Source organism: Tachyglossus aculeatus, chromosome 11, assembly GCF_015852505.1.
Source record: "Tachyglossus aculeatus isolate mTacAcu1 chromosome 11, mTacAcu1.pri, whole genome shotgun sequence".
NCBI classification, from domain to species: Eukaryota; Metazoa; Chordata; class Mammalia; order Monotremata; family Tachyglossidae; genus Tachyglossus; species Tachyglossus aculeatus.
Genome location: NC_052076.1, coordinates 12,881,890 through 12,903,915, shown reverse-complemented (window position 1 = coordinate 12,903,915; position 22,026 = coordinate 12,881,890).

The following is a 22,026-nucleotide window of genomic DNA, read 5'->3' as shown; positions in this document are numbered from 1 at the left end:
TGCCACTTGTCTGCTGTGTGAGCTCGTGGCGGAGAAGAGCAGGTAACCCCATTTTCAGATGAAGATACTGACCCCCCAGTGGGGCTAGATGACTTGTCCCAGGTCACCCAGCAGGCTGGAGGCAGAGATGGATTTTGAACCCAGATCTTCCGATTCCCAGACCTGTGCCTTTTCCACTAGACTACACTGCTTCCCTAGAGACAAAACTCTCTAGGCCCATGATTTTCCTTAGCTTTTCAGGCCCCAGGCAGATGAATAGCCAGATTTGATGTTGAGCCCCTCCTTTAAAAGAAAAATCATATTTGTTAAGCACTTCCTATGTCCTATGTGCCAGGCACTGTACTAAGCGCTAGGGTAATCAAGCTCGACACAGCCCTTGTCCCACACAGGACTCACAGTCTTCATCCGCATTTATAGATAAGGAAACTGGGGCACAGAGAAGTTAAGTGCCCAAGGTCATACTAAAAACAAATGGTGTAGCAGGAATAAGAATCCAGGTCCTTTGGCTCCTAGGGGTGGGCTCTTTCCTCTAGGCCATGGTGCTTTTCATTTTCCCCCTGGAAATTTTTCCACCTTGCATGAGCTTACTCTCCAATCATCATGAGGAAGCACTCCATAAACCAATCAGAGGGCTGCTCTCATCCAGTTACCCATTGGACAATTCTTTCTGTCTTATATCCAGGATGCAACTTTAAGCTGGAATAACTTGTAACATATGTAGGATAAAAAAAAAATTTAAATAGTATTGGAAAGCTTAGTGAATAGTGTTTTTCCTCCAGTGTGGATTCATCTCAGACTTCAATGACTTCAGTTCAGCTAACCATTGCACACATCTGAGAAACAGTATAGCCTAGTGGAAAGATCATGGGCCCCTGGGAGTTAGAGGGCCTGGGTTCATTCATTCATTCATTCAATCGCATTTATTGAGCACTTACTGTGTGCAGAGCACTGTACTAAGCGCTTGGGAAGTACAAGTTGGCAACATATAGAGACGGTCCCTACACAACAGTGGGCTCACATCTAGTCACAGTCTGGGTTCTAATCCCAGCTCTGCCAATTGTGTCCTGATGACCTTGGACAAGTCATTTAATTTCTCTGTGCCTCAGTTTCCTCATCTGTGAAATGGAGATTAAATCCTATTCCCTCCTATTTAGATTGTGAGCCCCATGTGGGACAATGACTGTGTCCAATCTGATTATCTTGTTTCTACCCCAGAGCTTTGCACATAGTAAGTGCTTAACAAATGCCAAAATCGTTATTATCATAACTATTATCATCTAATGTTTTCAATGCCTCGTTCGTATGTCGAGGACCTGAAATAAAAATATGGCACTTAAAGCGTATGGCTTGTCAGTGATTCATTAAAGCTGTAAAAAGACTATGATAAATGAATCACTGAAGTGGTCTTCTAATGCACCAAAAGCCAAGTCTGAATTTGCGCGAGGATTTGATGAGCACACTAAACTGTAAAGAAATGCAAATCCCAGCCCCTGATTCCCAGTGCAGTTCAACTGTTTAGGAAATCTGGTTGGCTTTGATCCTGCAGAATCTAGACCATGAGTGAGTTCTGCTCCAGTTGGTTTGCAGAGGTAACTGACACCCAGAATCCTTGGCATGCATATAACCAACTCTTTCAGATCTTGCTCAGTTCTTCTTGACTCTGCCTTCGAACATTTGACCTCCCTGAGGTAGGAAAGAAGTTTTCCCCCACCCCTGCCTGTGTGATATCATCACGTTGTGATCTGTGTGTGCATAGTTTAGAGTAATGCTGTCATATGTGACATTTAACAGCAGTAATGGCCTGGGGAAGCAGTATCTCCTAATGGATAGAGCCCCGGCCCGCGATTCAGAAGGACATGGGTTCTAATCACGGCCCTACCACTTGTCTTCTATGTGAAAACGGGCAAGTAACTTCATTTTTCTGTGCATCAGTGACCTCATCTGTAAAATGGGGATTAAGACTGTGAGCCCATGTGGGACAGGGACTGGGTCCAGCCTGATTAGCTTGTATCTATCCCAGTGCTTAGAACAGTGCTTGACACATAGTGAGTGCTGAACAAATACCATCATCATTATTATTAGTATTATTGTTTAGCAAAAGTCCATCCTAAGGGCATTTCTTTGCCACGGCCCACCGGGGAATTCATGAGGCACCGCCTTCCATCTCACAGATGGATCACATCCGTCCTGCAGGACCCCCACCCACCCCTCACCTTACAACTGCCTTCTTATAGGAGCATATAGCCATTGCTGCCACTATCTTTGTGAGAGGCCCTTCGCAACCTCTACTCCCACCCCACCCCAAAACTGTAGCTTACCTCATTTTCTGTCTGAAGCCAGCCTTGCCCCTAACTTCCAGGAAGCTCTCTTGCAGGATGACTTGGAATTCTGGCCAAGGATCTTGGTGTGGGCTTTCTAGGTTCTGCCATCGGATGCAGCTACCACATCTCCCACATCTTCTAGACTGTGAGCCCACTGTTGGGTAGGGACTGTCTCTATATGTTGCCAACTTGTACTTCCCAAGCGCTTAGTACAGTGCTCTGCACACAGTAAGTGCTCAATAAATATGACTGATTGATTGATTGATCTCCCGGGCCTGGAATATCGGGGGGGAGGCAGCACCCTGAAACTCGGGTTCCAACCGCTCATTTATCTGCGGGTGGGATCAGCCTCTGGTCACCGGGGGGGGGGGGACACATTCTGACCTTTACACTCCTTTACACTCAGCGTAATTCCCTTCCAGTCCCAAACCCTGAGGGTGACAGATTGGAGCGGCTCTCCCGCATTTCAAAGAAACTCGATTTCACCTCCTCTGCAGAGGAAGATGCTTCAATGTCAAGGAGAATAAATGTTTCACTGATTCGAAAAACATTGGTCCCAGGGAGGGAGGGCAGGGAGCCCCAGCTGCATTCACTCCATCTCTCCGGCTGTAGCTCTCAGCCAAGAATGAAGTCAGAGGAATTTGGGGGTGGTTGGTGGCTCGTGTTGGAAATCTGCAAGCAGAGGATCACCTCACCTTAGGGAGCCCCCAGAAAGCGATGGTATGGGTTTCTGTCTCGGGTGTGATCAGATAGGGTGAGCGCTGCTCTCTGCAGAGCTGAGGTTCGGTCTCTTTTGGGCAAGATCCAAAAATATTGGTTTCCTACATGCAAAGTATTCTGGGTGTCAGCTACCTCTGCAGACCAAATGAACCAGAACTCAATCACTGTCTAGATCCTGCAAGTCTCCTTGCATGCTGACCTGGAGTGGGAGGTGCCTTGTAGCCATTTCCAATTGCATTTGGCTCTGGATAAATATACCCACGGGTGGCATTGATACCCCAGAATTTCCCTACTTTATTGCCCTGGTACTCCAACCAAACCACTGGGATCCACTGGGAAGAAGCTTGGCCAAATGTGTAGAGCACAGGCTTAGCGTCAGAGGAACTGTGTCCTAATCCCAGCTCTGCCAGCTGTTTGTTGTGTGACCTTGGGCAAGTCCCTTAACTGCTCCATGCTAGAGTTCTCCTGTTCCCCTTCCAACTAAGACTCTGAGCCTCACGCAGGGCAGGGACTGTGTCCAACTTAATTCACTTGTACCCACTCCAGCAGTTAGAGCAGTGTTAGACACACCTTTAAGAAATGTCATAAAAAGCTCCCGCCTATGTCGTGGGTGTTTAAAGGAATGACAGTGAGATTGTGAGCTCCTTGAGAGCTGTCACTATGTCTTCTTCTTCCAATCACATTGGCCATAGAAGAAATAATAGCAGTAATAACAGCAGCAGTAATAGTAGTAGATTTGTAGGTGCAGGCCCCATTCCCAGCTCAGGTGACCACAGCACAGTGCTGAGGTTGGGCATTAGGTCCGGGACCCCGCCTGTAGTCACCGTAGTAGCTGTCGTGGGTTTGTCCCCCACTTTAGCCAACTGTTTATCAGGTTTTCATCTGACCTGTCCACCTTGAGTAACTCCCCCGGCGGTGATTCTTTGGCCACAAAACTCCCCCCCCACCCCTCCCCACTGGTGGTCCGGCCCCTGCAGGGAAACCCCTCCTCCCAGAACTGAGACTCTTACATGTGATTACGTGCGCCAAGCATCATACTATACTACAAGTGAAGAAGTGACCAGATGGGTTGGGAGGTAGTAATGCCAGCTAAATCAGTGGTATTTATCAAGCATGTACGGTATGCAGAGCGCTGTACTAAGCTCTTTGGAGAGTTGGTAAACATGATCCCTTCCCTCAAGGAGCTTTCAGTCTCATGAAGGGGACAGACATTAAAACAAATTACAGACAGGAGAAGCCATAGAGTATAAGGACAAAGACATAAAGGGAAACAGCATGGTCTATTGGATAGAGCACAAGCCTACCACCACTTCGGGGTGAACCCGACTCCAACACTTGTCTGTTGTGCGACCTTGGGCAAGTCTCTTAACTTCTCTGTGCCTCAATTATCTAATCTGTAAAATGGGGATTAAGACTGGGAGCTCCATATGGGACACTGACTTTGTGCAAGCCATCCTGTATGTACTCCAGTGCTTAGTAAAGTGTCTGGCACACAGGAACTAGTTAACAAATACCATAAGAAAATAAACAAACTAATAAATAAATAAGGGGCTGTGGAGATGAAGGGGGGGTGAGTATGATGATGATGATGTTGATGATGGTATTTGTTAAGCACTTACTATGTGCCGAGCACTGTTCTGAGCACTAAGGTAGATACAAGGTAATCAGGTTGTCCCATGTGGGACTCACAGTCTTAATCCCTATTTCTTAATCCCCATTTTACAGATGAGATAAATCACACAGCTGTCAAATGGCAGAGCTGGGATTAGAACCCACAACCTCTGACTCCCAAACCTGTGAGTATTCATTCATTCATTCATTCATTCATTCAATCGTATTTATTGAGCGCTTACTGTGTGCAGAGCACTGTACTAAGCACTTGGGAAGTACAATCAAAATGCTCCAGCGACACAGGCCTGAGGGAAAAGAGTCTAAAACTGCAGGGAGGACCAGATGAATGAGAAGCAGAATAGCCTAATGGAGAGAGCATTGGACTAGGAGTAAAAAGACAGGGGTTCTAATCCCGACTCTGCCAACTGCTTGCTCTGAGTCCTTGGGCAAGTCACTTGACTTCTCTGTTCCTCAGTTACCTCATCGGAAAAATAGGGATTAAATCCTACTCCCTCCAATTTAGACTGTGAACCCCATGTGGGACAGGGACTGTGTTCACCCTGATAAACCTGTATCTGCTCCAGTGCTTGCAGCAGTGCGTGAATGAGTAACCGCTTAAGAAAATACCACCAAAAAATGTGTCTGAATGATTTAGGGTTAGGGTGTGCACATGTCTGCCAAATGTTTCTTTCCTTCATTCCCAAATGAGGGGAATATGGGAAGACCACTTCAGCCAGATGCTTTTTATTGATTCCCACTCACGTATACCAGAATTCCTCTGAACAAGTTATTTGGTGGGCAGTAGCTTTCTGTGCCGTTTTATAGTCAAGTAGGCCTTTGAAAAGTATGATAGGCTGCTTTCCCAAGTCAAAGGGAAATGACTTTGAAATTGACATTCCCAGTTAAGGCAGAAGACTCTTCATTTCCTCTAGAGTTCACATCCACCTTCCCTTAAGGGCGGGTCTGTCTTAACCCTGTTTTATAATAATAATAATAATAATAATAATAATAATAATAATAATAATAATAATAATAATAATAATAATGGCATTTGTTAAGCACTTACTATGTGCAAAGCACTGTACTAAGCTGTGGGGAGGATATAAGATGAACAGGTCGACCCACGTGGGGCTTACAGTCTTAATTCCCATTTTACAGATGAGATAACTGAGGTACAGATAAGTTAAGTGACTTGCCCAAAGTCACACAGCTGACAATTGGCAGAGCAGGGATTCGAATCCATGACCTTTGACTCCCAAGCCCGTGCTCTTTCCACTGAGCCACACTGAGAAAACATGCTCAGACAGGTTAGGTGCCTCATTTATACTACTACTGCTACTATTATTACTACTAATGATAATAGTAACAGTGCCTGACACATAGTAACTGCTTAACAAATGCCATAATGATTAATAATATTCATTAAGAACTTATGCCAAAGACTGTGCTAGATTCAAGGTAATCACATAGGACAGGATTCCTCTCATTTAGGGTTTACAGTCTATTTTCTCTCTATTTTGAAGATGAAGGCCCAGAGACTTGATTTATTGTTAACAATAATTAAAAACATTATTATGATGGTATTTATCAAGCTCTTATCCCAAACACTGGGCTAGATACAAGGTAATAAGACCAGACATGATCCCCTTTCATTCATTCATTCATTCATTCATTCATTCATTCATTCATTCAATCAATCATATTTACAGAGCGCTTACTGAGTGCACTTGGAAAGGACAATTCAGCAACAAGAGACAATAACTACCCACAATGGGCTCACAGTCTAGAAGGGGGGAGACAGGCACCGAAACAAGTAAACAGGCATTAATAGCATAAATATAAATAAATAGAATTGTAGATATATCATTAGTATAAATAAATAGAATTATCAATATGTAATATGTAATATGTAATATGTATGTAAATGCTGGGGGGGGCGGGGTAGAGCAAAGGGAGTGAGTCAGGGCGATGGAGAGGGGAGGGAGAGCAGAGGAAAAGGGTACCTTAATCTGGGAAAGCCTCCTGGAGGAGGTTAGCCTTCAGTAGGGTTTTGAATGGGGTGGGGAGGGGGCTGTAAACTCAAAGTTTACAATCTAATAGGGAGTGAAAGCAAATATCTTATCCCCATTTTACAGATGAGGAAACTGAGACAAATAATGGTTATTTTTCAGTATCTTTATGTCTGTGACCCCCATTAGATTGGAATCTCCCTGTGGACAAGGCTCATGTCTTCAGCCTTGGTGGTGCTTTTCCAAGTGATCAGTACCGTGCTCTATACTCAGTGTGAATTCAATAAATACCAAGAATATTTATACCACTACCACTACTTCTACTTCAACGTGGCTCAGTGGAAAGAGCACGGGCTTTGGTGTCAGAGGTCATGGGTTCAAATCCCAGCTCCACCACTTGTCAGTTGTGTGACTTCAGGCAGGTCACTTAATTTATCTGTGCCTCAGTTCCCTCATCTGTAAAATGGGGATTAAGACTGTGAGCCCCAAGTGGGACAACCTGATCACCTTGTAACCTCCCCAGCGCTTGGAACAGTGCTTTGCACATAGTAAGCATTTAACAAATGCCATCATTATTACTACAATTGCTGCTGCTGCTGCTACTACTATTACTACTACCGAGCCCAGCAGTGGCGTTTCTTAAGTAGAGGTGGAGTAGAGTAGGCAGAATAAAGGCACCCATCCCTCCCTCCTATCTCGCTATCCCTCCACTCCCTCCTTGGCTCTGCCCTAAATCAGACAGAAACGTTTATGATGATTACACTTTCATGGTTTCAACCTGAACCCCTTGGGGTCTGAGCGATAAAAACCCAGACGGTAAATCAGCGGTTACATCACCTCTGGCAGGACTGGGGCTCGGGTTGCCTCTGATCCCAGCTCCCACTTCTGTTTTATTTCAAGATGCCGTTTTCTGTGGGCTAATCCCGAGGCTCCTTCCCCTCCCTCCAGCCTTGACTCTGGAATTCCAGCGGAAACCCAGGGCCAGTTTCAGTTAGGATCTCGCTCCTCCCGCTCCCTCTTGCCCAGAAGAAGGATCAAAGGTTCTCCTGAAGGCTTCCGAGTCCTGCCCTTACGGTGCATGGGGTCTCCCACTGGCCTCAACCCCAGCTACATACAGAAGTTGTGGGGAGAAGCCACGTGACCTAGTGGAAAGAGCAGGAGCCCGGGAGTCAGGGGAACTGGATTCGAATTCCAGCTCTGCCACGTGCTTGCTATATGACCTTGGACAAGTCACTTCACTTTGCTTATGTCTCCTTTTCCTCATCTGCAAAGTGGAGATTTCACGCCTATTCTCCCTGCTACTTAGACTGTGAGCCCCATGTGGGACCTGATTATCTTTTATCTATCCCAGCACTTAGTACAGTGCTTGGCACACAGTAAACACTCGAGAAGCAGAGTTGTCTAGTGGATAGAGCAAGGTCCTGGAAGTTAGAAGGACCTGGGTCCTAATTCCAGCTCCACCACTTTTCTGGTGTGTGACCTTGGGCAAGTCACTTCCCTTCTCTATGCCTTAGGTATCTCAACTGTAAAATGGGGATTAATAATAATATTAATATTAATTAATTAATATTGATTAATCAGACAGAAACGTTTATGATGATTACACTTTCATGGTTTTAATTAATTATTAATTAATTAATATTAATATTAATAATGGTGTTTGTTAAGCGCTTACTTAAGTGCCAAGCACTGTTCTAATCTCTAGGGTAGATAGTAATAAATAATAATGATGGCATTTATTAAGCGCTTACCATGTGCAAAGCACTGTTCTAAGCACTGGGGAGGTTACAAGGTGATCAGGCTGTCCCACGGGGGGCTCACAGTCTCAATCCCCATTTTACAGATGAGGTACCTGAGGCACAGAGAAGTTAAGTGACTTGCCCAAAGTCACACAGCTGACAATTGGCGGAGCCAGGATTTGAACCCATGACCTCTGACTTTGTTCAATCAGATTTGCTTGTATCTCCCCCAGCACTTAGTACAGTGCCTGGCACATAGAAAGCACTTAACAAATACCACAGTTATCATTACTATTGATTATCAAACATAATTATTATTATGATGATGATCATTACAGAGTTGGTAGGCATGTTCCCTGCCCACAAGTGCTTTCAGTCTAGAGGGGGAGATGACAGCAGTGATGATGATGGTAACAATAGTGGTGATGAAGATGAGGTCAGTAAGGACAATGATTATGATAGATATGGAGACTAAGATCATGGTGATGATAATAATAATAATAATAATGGCATTTGTTAAGCACTTACTATGTGCAAAGATAATGATAATGATGTTAGTAAGGAGGTTTTTATAGTATTCGTTATGCATTTACCATGTGTCAAACACTGTTCTAAGCGCTGGGGCAGATACAAGTGAATTGTTGGACTTAGTTCCTGTCCCCCATGGGGCTCACAGTCCAAGTAGGAGAGAGAACAGGAAAACTGAGGCACAGAGAAGTTAAGCAACTTGCCCAAGGTCGCAGAACAAACATATGGCAGAGCCAGGATTAGAACCCAGGTTCTCTGATTCCCAGGCCCATGCTCTTTCCACTAAGCCACACTTCGTCTCATGATGAATTGGCATGATGTAATGGATAGAGCACAGACCTAGGAGTCAGAAGGTCATGGGTTCTAATTCCAACTCCGCCACCTGTCTGCTTTGTGAACTTGGGCAAGTCACTTCACTTCTCTGTGCCTCTGTTACCTCTCCCTTTCCCCAGCTGGAGTGGCCTCTGTGTGTCCACTTGGGAAAGAACCCACGGTCTTTCTGCCCAGTGGTCCAGGGGTGGATACCACATGCATATGCAGTCCTGTTTCACCCACGTAGTCCCTCCATCTCCCCTCTGTCCCCTAAAGAGGTGGCAGCCCTGGGAGCAGGGAGACACGGAGGGAAAGCCTGAGCACAGACACATGGAGGGAAACTGGGGAGAAATTGGGAAATTTCCTCCACTTTGGAGGAAATTGCACCCATGCCCACCCAGTGGTCAGTTCACACCCAATGCATAAAGTCCCCCTAAGTCCCTTCCTCCCGTGGAATGTCATGGAAACTTCCACCTCCCTCTTCCCCAGTTCCTTTCACCAGTTAGCCACATGGGACACTTCGTAATATAAACTATGAAATGATAGACTAGTAACCACTATCAATGGCCCATTTATCTGATCATCTTGAAGGATTTTTAGCCTTATTAATGTTTTGTATTGGTATTTGTTACGCGCTTACTTTGTACCAGTTTCTGTACTAAGCACGGGGGTAAGATACAAGGTAATCAAGTTGGACATAGTCCCTATCCCACATGGAGCTCACAGCTTTAATCCCCATTTTACAAATGAAGGAACTGAGGCACAGAGAAATCAATCAATCATATTTATTGAGTGCTTACTGTGTGCAGTGCACTGTACTAAGAACTTGGGAGAATACAATACAATAAACAGAAGCAAAGTGACTCATCCACTGTCACGCGGCAGACAAGTGGTGGAGCCAGGAGTAGAACCCAGGTCTTTCTGACTCCCAGGCCCGTGCTCTATCCTAAATCACTTTGCTTCTCTTCTGGCAGGTCCTTCCTTTTTTAAATTTTGTCATTTTTTTAAGCACTTGTCAAACCCTGTCCTAAAAGCTGGGGTAGATGCAAGTCAATCAATCAATCAATCAATCGTATTTATTGAGCACTTACTGTGTGCAGAGCACTGTACTAAGCACTTGGGAAGTACAAGTTGGCAACATATAGAGATGGTCCCTACCCAACAGTGGGCTCACAGTCTAGAAGGGGTAGACAGAGAACAAAACAAAACACATTAACAAAATAAAATAAATAGAATAGATACGTACATGTAAAATAAATAAATAAATAGAGTAATAAATGCATACAAACATATATACATATATACAGGTGCTGTGGGGAAGGGAAGGAGGTAAGGGTGGGGGTGGAGAGGGGGAAGAGGGGGAGAAGAAGGAGGGGGCTCAGTCTGGGAAGGCCTCCTGGAGGAGGTGAGCTCTCAGTAGGGCCTTGAAGGGAGGAAGAGAGCTAGCTTGGCGGATGGGCAGAGGGAGGGCATTCCAGGCCAGGGGGGTGACATGGGCCGGGGGTTGACGGTGGGACAGGCGAGAACGAGGCACGGTGAGGAGATTAGCGGCAGAGGAGCGAAGGGTGCAGCCTGGGCTGTAGAAAGAGAGAAGGGAGGTGAGGAAGGAGGGGGCGAGGTGATGGAGAGCCTTGAAGCCAAGGGTGAGGAGTTTCTGACTGATGCGCAGGTTGATTGGTAGCCACTGGAGATTTTTGAGGAATTAGATTGAACAAAGTCCCTGTCCTACATGGGGCTCACAGTCTAAGTTGGAGAGAAAACAGAAGAACTGAGGCACAGAGCAGTTTAGTGATGCCTGACGTCACACAGAAAGCAATTGGCAGAGCTGGAATTAGAACCCAAGTCCTCTGACTCCCATGCCCATGCTCTTTCCACTGGACCATGCTGCTTCTTTTGACTCAAGATTGGTAGAAATGATAGAATGTCCAGATGAATCCATTATCCAACAAAATGCCCCTTACGCAAACGCACCCCAATCACAGAGCAAGTGACCACAATAATAATGATGACAGCTTAGACGAGGATGATGGTGGCAGTGTTAATGATGACAAAGTTGTCGATGTCAATGTGGACAAAATGACAAAGAGATGCTGATGTGAAGAAAATTGACTGGTACAACTCCTTCGACTGGTAAAACTTGTGAGTGCCTGGTAATATTTGGTCATTATCTTCAAGGATAGCTTTAATGCCCTTTGTCCAGACTAGTTTTAATGGATTCGTTCCAGAGAAAGGATAGATCTCGATTTTATAAATCTTGAAGCCTGAATGAGTTTTCTTTGATGGCTGACTCCAAGGTTTTGCTCATCTCTATTCTTTTACGTGTGCTCTCTAGTAGAAAGAGCATGGGCCTGGGGTTCAGAGGTCCTGGGTTCTAATTCTGGCTCCACAAAGTGTCTGCTGCTTGACCTCGGGCTAATCACTTTACTTCTCTGTGACTCAGTTACCTCTTCTGTAAAAGGGGGATTTAGACTATGAGCCCTATGTGGGACAGGAACTCTGTCCAACCCAAATATCTTCTGTCTACCCTAGCGTTTAGTACAGTGCCTGGCATTTGGGAAGAGCTTAACAAATGCCATTAAAAAAAAAAAACAGAGTTCCTTGGGTTCTGATTCTGCCTCTGCTACTAGTTAGTTGGTTGTGGTCTATATTAAGCACTTTCTCTGCTAAGTGGTGAGTTGATTACTAGGCACAGAATTACAGGGCTCACAGTCTAAATGGAGATAAACAGAACAATAGAACAATGGGACAATTTTAAAACAATGGGACCATGGGAAAAGAATATAAAAAAGACAATAAATTTCAACAGTGCAGAACAAAAGATGTTGAGCCCAGTAAACATAGTTTTGGGAACAAAGAGGCCTCTGGCTCATCAGATCGCCAGCACACTAGCCACAGACAAGACCCTTTAGCCTCTTCAATCAGCCTTCATTCCTTCCTCTATGATGATGCAGCCGAGCATCAGTCCTGAGGGTCCCAGAACCCATATGGGGAAGAATGCATCAGTAAAACCTTGGCCTAATAGTATTTCAAGGAGAGGGTGGACAGAAACAGCTGAGAAGGCCAGGAGCATCAGGACTTGGCTATAACGAGGTGGTTTTGACCTGGAGAGAGCCATCTCGGTGAGATCTCTGGAATAAGTTGGTGGGGAGGAAATTAAGGAAGCACGTGTTTATGACCTGTTCTAGGAGGGTGGACGGGAGTGGGAGCAGTGTGGTGTAGTGGAAAAGAGCACAAGCCTGGAAGTTAGAAGACCAGGGTCCTGCTGTGTGACCTTGGGCAAATCATTTAACTTCTCTCTGCCTCAGTTTCCTCCTCTGGAAAATGGAGATTCAATAATAATAGTAGTTATAGTATTTGTTAAGTGCTTACTATGTGCCAAGCACCATTCGAAGCTCTGGGGAAGATACAAGGTAATCAGGTTGTCCCACGTGAGGGTCACAGGCTTAATCCCCATTTTACAAATGAGAGGACTGAGGTGCAGAGAAGTTAAGTGGCTTGCCCAAAGTCACACAGCAGACAATTGGCGGAGCTGGGATTAGAACTCGCATCCTCTGACTCTCAAGCCTGTGCTCTTTCCACTAAGCTGCTCTGCTTCTCTACCCTCCTCTTGGACTGTGAGCCCCATGTGAAACAGGAACTGTTTCCAATCTGATTATCTCATATCTACCCCAGGGCTTGTCACAGAGTAAACACTTAAAAAATTCCATTATTATTAGGATTATGAATGAGGCAAGCCTGGAAAGGACCAGTGGAGTCAAGAGAGGACTTCTTTAGAATTGGGGGAGACTGTTTGAATATGTGAAGGCAAAATCCTTGGAGAGCGAGAGGTTGAAAATGACAGTTAGATCAGGGAAGAGAGCAGCTGACATTAGAAGGTGAGTGGAGCTTGGATCAGAGGCAGTGGTAGAGGGGGAGGATGAATTTAAAGAGCAAGGGAGAGATTTTGTGGGAGACAGCTGGGAAGCTGGAAAAGGATGAAGAAGCAGGAGTAGAGTGTTGAAGGGGTGAGGGGAAAATCTGAGGAAGTCATGTCTGTCTGATGGCTTCAATTTTCCCAGAAAAGTCATTGGTGAGGTGCTTGGGGATTACGGAGGAAGGTGGTGGGGGCTGGGGTGTTGAGGATGGTGTCCTTGAGGGAGAGAAAAGTGGGGAGTTTGCGTATGTCCAGGTATGTCGGTGATTTGACTACGTCACATTGTACCCTCCCAAGCATTTACTAGAGTGCTCTGCATACAGTAAGTGCTCAATAAATATGATTGACTGCCCACTATGGGCACTTGAATCCATGTGGACTATTAGCCTCGCTCCTCCCAATTCTCAGGCAAGACTCGACAGTTTCTCATCAGGGCTGAAAAGATTCAAAATGGTGGCCTTCGGCCTGTTCATTCCTTCAATCGAATTTCATTCAATCGTATTTATTGAGCACTTACAGTGTGCAGAGCACTGTACTAAGCTCTTGGAAAGTACAATTCGGCAACAGAGACAATCCCTACCGAACAACAGACTCACAGTCTAGACGTTGCTCTGTTAGTTGCTCAAAGTCCAGCCCGCTTCCAGCATCCAACCCCATGTCCACAATCCCTGTGCTCATGATGGAAAGCCCCCCCTGCTGCCTATTCTGATCAGATTCACCAGCCCTGAACAACGAGCGGGTGACAGCGACATCCTGGGACCCTCCCCTGTCATGCTCCAGATCAGCACAGCCTGCCTCAACTAAGAGGGTGTGGGGACAGATGAATTTTCACCTCTCAGGTCTTTGGGGTCTGGGACTAGGATTCTTGGCTCTTGCCCCTCAATGGTTCTGCGAGTTCACCTCCCAACACTTCCTTCTCATTGGCCCCACCCAGCTCCACAGCACCTATGCACATATCTATAATTTATGTATTTATATTAATGTCTGTCTCCCCCTCTAGACTGTAACCTCAACATGGGCAGGGAATGGGTCTGTTTGTTGTTTTATTGTACTCTCCCAAGTGCTTAGTACAGTGCTATGCACACAGTAAGTGCTCAATAAATACAATTGAATGAATGAATGAATGATCTCACCCCCTCCCTGGAAATTCTTCAGTTCTGAGGGTCTTTGTAACCTTTGCTCACCGCTCAGCCAGGGCAAACATAATTAGCTCTTTGTATCAATAACAATGGTATTTGTTAAGTGCTTACTGTGTGCCAAGCACTGTTCTAAGCACTGGGGTAGATCCGACGTTATCAGGTTGTCCCATGAGGGGCTCACAGTCTTAATCCCCATTTTACAGATGAGATAACTGAGGCACAGAGAAGTAGCCTGGCCTAGTGGAAAGAGCACAGAACTGAGAGTCAGAGGACGTGGGTTCTGACCCTGGCTCCACCACTTGTCAGCGGTGTGACCTTGGGCAAGTCACTTCACTTCTCTGGGCCTCAGTTTCCTCATCTGTGAAATGGGGATGAAGACTGTAAGCCCCAAGTAGGACAACCTGATTACCTTGTATCTACCCCAGCACTTAGAACAGTGCTTGCTGCCTAGTAAGTGCTTAACAGATATCAATGTTATTATTATTATTATAAATCTTTCAGGGATCAAGTCCTGATTCCTGCTTAGGTCCCTCTCTGTTGAGAAACTGGAGATTGAGTGAGAGGGAGAGACTCAGAGTTGGGGTCAGGGGTTTGGGTGTTAGTATCTGGATGGGGTAGGGAGAAGGAGCTCTCCCTCGAGGGCTCCTTCAATGACGCATTCTGGGGGCGGCTGGAAAGAAGGCCCCATTTAGCCCAAACAAAACAGGAAACACACGGATTCGGGAAAAACCCAGAGTCAGCTGCCACCAGACAGCCAAAAGCCCCGCTAACGAATGCCCTGTCTACTCCTTGTCCGGCTGATTGGATACACTCCCAGAGGTGCGGCAAGATGGAGGAGCTGGGAGTGGAGGCGGGGAGAATTATGGACCCCAGGGACTTGACCCCTAAGGCTGTCTGAACCACGACAGCAGAGGCCGACATGAGGCCAAGAGGGGCCCGGTTGGCTCGGCTTCTCGGACCCCGATCGATAAGGTACAATTTCATAGCTCATTATTCCTCGACTTGTGTGTGCCAAAGCCAGGGCAGAGGCAGGGAGGGGGTTGGGGGCGGGGGAGGTGGCACATGTGGAAGCAATTAGTGGAGGCTTCATTCAAAAAAACATTAAGGTGCTTGTAGCATTGAAGCTCAAGTGACCCCTATTCTGGGACCATAATTCACCAACACTTAATACCATTTACCCTGCAGATGTGCATTTTATACAGAAATATCAGCTTACCGCTTTGAAAAATTAACCTATTGAAGGCTGTCAAATTCCGAGGACCCTCGTGGGGCTGGGTGGGGGTGGGGGCAGGGGGAGACCTTGCTCTGTTGCCCTCTTTTCCTTGGGGAGGTGGGAAACTGGTAGGATCTGGGGTGAGTGAGCGATCTGCTGAAGGCCGGAGAAATCAGGGTGCTCATCCCATTGTATAAATTGGCCGGTTGCCCTGCCTGTTCTTGGCCTCCTGAACAAGACTGATCATGGGTACTGGCAGCACCCTAGAGTCTGTAAACTCACTGCAGTTGGGAGATATGTCTGCTAGCTCTGTGGTATGGTACTCTCCCAAGTGCTTAGTACGGTGCTCTAAACAGAGCACTCAATAAATACCATTGATTTTTTAGTCGATACCACGGTGATAAAAAGGTTCAACAGCCAGTGGTGAACATCTGTGGGACACTTCTTCCTTGGAGCTTTCTCTCTGGGGGTTTGGACCAGGGACAAAAAACAGTGGATCTGAAGATCAAGGGCCCTGAGGAAACTGAAAACTTTGCTGTTTTCCCTGCCCCCAGCCAGCCCGAAATCTTGAGCAGCCAATTCCTGGGTTGAACAACCCTCATCCTTGTCTTCATCTTTAACATCCCTATCGTCTTTTTTTAGTTAAGCGCTTATTATGTGTCAGGCAGTGTTCTAGTGCTGCTGTAGAAACAAGGTATTATGATAAGACACAATCTATGTCCCACATGGGCCTCACAGTTTCACAGACAAGGTTACTGAGGCCCACAGAATTGAAGTGACTGTGTGACAGTGTCACAAAGCAGGCAAGTAGCAGAGCCTGGATCAGAACCCAGGTCCTTCTGACACCCAGGTCTGGGCTATAACCACTGGGCCATGCTGCTCCTCAGCTTTTTCATCTTCCTCATCCCCACCCTCAATATCAAGATCATCACCATCGTCATCACATCTTCATCGTCATTGTCATCATTTCATCGTCACCATTGTCATCTTCACTGCTATTATCATCATTCATTCATTCATTCATTCAATCGCATTTATTTAGTGTGTGCAGAGCGCTGCACTAAGTGGCGCTTGGAAACTACAATTCAACAACAGAGACAATCCCTACCTAACGATGGGCTCACAGTCTAGAAGGGGGGAGACAGGCAACAAAACAAAACAAGTAGACAGCCATCAATATAAATAATAGAATTATAGATATATACACATCATTAATAAAACAAATAGAATAATAAATTTGTACATATATACACAAGTGCTGTAATCATCAGTGGCATCCTACTTTCCCTCATCTTCCTCTTCCTCCTCCTCTTTCTCCCCTTCCTTTTCCTTTTACTCATTTTTCTTTCTCCTCCTCCTCTTCCTTCTCTCTTCCTTCTCCCTCTCCTCCCTCCCTCCGCCTTCTCTCTTCCTCCTTCTCCCTTCCTCTTCCCTCTCCTCCTCCACTTCCTTCTCTTTTCACTCCTTTTTCTCTTTCTGCTCCTCATTTTCCATCTCCTTTTAATCCTCTTCTTTTTCCCCCTCCTTTTCATCCCTGCCAGTATTGTTCCTTCTACTTTCGGAAAGTTATGATATAGTCTCTGTGGGGAATTTACAATGAGGTTGTAGGTGATGAACCCTGGTCCCAGGGAGTATAAACATAGTAGGGGAGCTAGGATAAGACACAAATACAACGTGTCATGGGTAGGAAATGTGTCTACCAATTCTCTTGTAGTGTACTCTCCCAAGGGTTTAGTACAGTGCTCTGTAAGTGGTCAATAAATATGATTGATTGATTAAATACGAATGGAGTTGACATAGAAGGCCAAACTGGGACTGTGCCCTTAGAATCAAACATACTAGAGCTGGGGACAGAGAGCTGGAAAACTAGCAGAATTACCATCAGACCTGAAGCTCCTCGAGGGTAGTGAAATTGTGCCGTGCTTCTGTTGTGGTGTCCCAAGAGCTAAGAGCTAAGAGCTAAGAGCACTGTACTAAGGTACAGTGCTAGGCATTCAGTACATGATCAACAAATGCCTTCAAGCGACTGAACAACTGACTGATTTTGTGACACCTCCAAGCCTGGGTTCCCTGACCCATCTCTCTCAGGAGAGTAGGTGACAGAATCTTCCTGGATCCCACCGTCCTTCCTGATCACTCAATCGGGAATTAATTATGGTATTTAATTATGGTATTTGTTAAGCACTTACTCTGTGCCAGACACTGTACTAAGCACTGGGGTGGACACAAGCAAATCAGGTTTGACACTGACTCTGTCCCACAAAGGGCTCACGGTCTTAATCCCCATTCCACAGATGAAGCAACTGAGGCACAGAGAAGCAAACTGACTTGCCCAGGGCCACAAAGCAGACAAGTTGCAGAGCCAGGATTAGAATCCATGGCCTTCTGACTCCAAGGCCTGTGCTCTATCCACTATGCCATGCTGCTTCTCTAAGAGGAATTCCACCCAAAGAGGCGCCACAGCCCCGGTTTACCTCACATGCTCACTTTGTATCAAACACTGTTCTAAGCACTGGGGAATGTACAAATTAAACATCAAACACCTCCTCCATGGGTCTGATCATCACTTCACCTGGAGTCAAGTGAGAACATGTCAGAAAACGTGAACTCTGTTATTCTATTCAAAGCCCTTTTCTTTCTAATCCAAGCCAAGTGGATTAGGGACCCGGTCTCAGGTCACCAATGCTCACCTTTCAAGCTTCAGCACGGGGGCTTTCATTGTGAAAAAAGGGAGAGCCTGACCTCCCAAGAACAATGCCATACAGGAAACAAAATCCCTCTTTGTCCAGGACAAATGGGATCTTATCAGAGCCTCCCAGGACAATAACAGGAAAGGGCAGGGAGTAGAGGGATGGGGGCGGGGATGGGGCTGAAAGGAGCAGAGAAGGATTGAGAGCAAGAGTTCTGTGCTGTGGCCCTTGGAAAGGCCTTTAATTAGAAGTGGTGGGTTTCCTGCTGGAGACCCTCAGGCAGGAGAGAGAAGGTCTGGTCAGGGCTGACCCCCAAAGAGCTAGTCTCACCAAGAGTTAATTGTGTCTGAAAGGAAGACTGGCCGGCCTGGAGGGCCTGGTGCAGAGCCAGGATATGACCAGAGTCCACTGTCATGGCAGAGTGACCTCTATTTTACTCATAATTTTCTTTTTTTTATGATAATTGAGTTAATACAAACATCCTAGTACACCTCCACCAGGCATGCATGAATTGGAAAGTGTACACAAGAGAAGGATACAAAATATGAACATGCTAGATTCATTTTACCTCGGAGACTGGATTTTTAAATATACAGGCACACACACATAAACTAATTTCCCATTCCACTGGTATTTTTTTATTATGATGATACTTAAGTGCTTTTCTTTTTTATTTTAAGTTAATACAAATGTCCTAGTACACCTCCACCAGGCATGCATGAATTGGAAAGTTTACACAAGTGAAGGATACAAAATATGAACATTCTAGATTAATTTTGCCTCCGGGACTGGATTTTTAAATATACACGCACACACACACATAAAGTCATTTCCCATTCCACTGGTATTTTTTGTTTTATTATTATGATATTTAAGTGCTTACTATGTGTCAAGCACTGTTCTAAGCACCGGGGAAGGTACAGGTCAATTAGATGGGAGACAATCCCTGTCCCACATGGTGTTCATAGTTTAATTAGGAAGGAGAACAGATATCCTCATTTTGAGGAAATCGAGGCACAGAGAAGCTAATTGACTCATTCAAGGCCATACAGCAAGCAATTGGCAGAGCCAGGTTTAGAACTCAGGTCCTTCTGCTTCCCAGGCCCATGTTCTATCCATTAGACCATGCTACTTCTCAGGTTTAGACATGCAGTTCAGGCATGTTAGTCACACCGTGAAAGACTAACCAGAAATCCAATAATTTCATAATGGCCCAAAGCAATACAATAAGGAGCAGCATCACCTAATGGATAGACCACGGGCCTGAGAGTCAGAGGATCTGGGTTCTAACCCTGGCTCTGCCACTTGCCTGCTGGGGGAACTTGGCTGTGGCACTTAACTTCTCTGTGCCTCAGTTTCCTCATCTGTAAAAATGGGAATTCAATACCTGTTCTCTCCCATATTTAGACTGTGAACCCCATGTAGGACAAGAACTATGTCAAACTTGACCAACTTGTATCTTCCCCAGCACTTAGTACAGTGCTTAACACATAGTAAGCACTTAAGAAATACCCCGATAATAATAATAATAGCCATTTTGTCATCTAATTAATTTACTACTACTCCTCTAGTCTGTTTCTCTGCACATGAGTTTTCCAATGGACTCTCCCATGAGAAATATAACTGGTATTTGTTAAGTGCTTACTACAGGCCAATTACTATATTAAGTGCTGGGGTAGATAAATGATCACTTGGTCTCCATATGACTGTAAGCTTGTCTCTAGCTTGTAAACTCATTGTGGGCAGGGAATGTGTCAGCTTATTGTTGCATTGTACTTTCCTCAGCCCTTAGTACAGTGCTCTGCACACATTAAATGCTCAATAAGTATGATTAAATGAATGATCGAATGAAGTCAGAATGAGGACAGGAATTGAACCCCCATTTGGCAGGTGAGAGAACTGAGACCCAGAGAAATTAAGTGACTTCCCAAGGGCACATAGCAGTAAGTGGCGGAGCTGGGATTGGAACTCAGCTCCTCTGACTCTCTGGCCCATTCTCTTTCCATCCACTAAACCACGTTGCTTTCCCAAGGTGGCTGAGTGTCAATGCTGAGACATCAGGTCAGAGAATCAGTGAGGAGGAATGGATTCTAGCTCTGGGGGTAAACACAACATCACTCACACTCTCTCATACCTGTCCATCTTGCTCCCGCTGGGGCATGGAAACATAGCTGTTTATTAAGCACCTTCTGAGTGAGGAACACTGTATTAAGCGCTCCTGAGACTACAACAACTTAACCAGACACTTTAAACTTCCACTCTTGGAGGGACAGTTAGAGGTGGAAAGAAATAAGTTTGGAGCATGTTTGTGGATGGGGGCCAGTGGATGTGCACGTGAGAGGTTGTTTTTTTATTTTGTTTTGCTTTTATGCTGCTTGTTAAGGGCTTACTATGTGCCAGGTGCTGGGATACATACAAAAAAATCATATTGTATACAGTCCCTGTCCTAAAAAGGGCTCACAATCTAAGTTGGAGGGAGGAGGATTTAAGCCCCCTTTTTTAATGGCATTTGTTAAGTGCTTACTATGTGTCGAGCACTGTACTAACTACTGGGGTAGATACAAGATAGGTTGAACACAGTCTATGCGCCGCATGGTGTTTACAGTTTTTATCCCCATTTTACAGTTAAGGCAACTGAGGCACAGAGAAGAGAAATGACTTGCCCAAGTTCACACAGCAGACAAGTGGTCCTCTGACTCTGACCCAGGTCCTCTGAGCACGAGGCCCATGATTTTTCCACTTGGCCAAGTTCCTTCTTGATTGCCGTACAGAATGAGAGTCTTTTAGGAATCAATCAGTCGGTTGGTGGTGTTTACTGAGCACTTACTGTGGGCAGAACACTTTACTAAACACTTAGGAAAGAACAATAGAATTGATAGACAATTTCCTTTGCCACAAGGAGCTTGTGGTGGTTGCGGGGGGGCGGGGGGGGGGGGACAGTCATAAAACTAAATTATGTTTAAGGGAAGTGGCAAAATCTAAGGATAGGGTACACAGTCAAGTGCATAGGTGATGTAAAGGGGAAGTTAGGGTTTAATCAGCATGGGCCTCTTGGAGGAAATGATGATAGCATTCATTATTACACATCTGTCATTTATTCATTTATTTATATTAATGTCTGTCTCCCCCTCTAGACTGTGAACTCGTTGTGGGCAGGGAATGTGTCTGTTTATTGCTTTATTGTTTTGTCCTAAGTGCTTAGTAGAGTGCTTTGCACATAGTAAGCACTCAATAAGTACAATTGAATGAATGAATTAAGCATTTACTATGTGTTAAGCAACATTATAAGCGCTCAAGTAGATTCAAGACACCACCCCTGTCCCACAAGGGCCTCACACTCTAAGGTGATATGATTTTAGTAGGCCTTTGGAGTTGAGGAAAGCATGGTCTGTCAGAAATGAAGAAGGAGGGAGTTCCAGACTAGAGGGAGGACTTCAGGTACCTTCAGTTGTTATCAATCCACCTCCACATCAAGCAGAAACTCCTTACCATCAGCTTTAAAGCACTCAATCAGCTTGACTCCTCCTACCTCACATCCTCTGATCTCCTGCTATAGCCCAGCTGACATACTCGGATCTTCTAGCACCACTGGGCTCCCCTTTCATCTATCTTCCTACCGACCCCTTTCCCATATCCTCCCTATGGCCTGGGACTCCCTTCCCCTGCATGTATTCTAGACCACCACTCTCCCCACCATCAAAACCTTATAAAGGTCACCTCTCCTCCAAAAGACCTTCCCTGGTTAAGCCTCTTTTCCCCAACTCTCTCTCCTTTCTGCCTCATCTATGCACTTAGATCTGTGGTAGTGATCATTTGGTAGCGATCCTAACC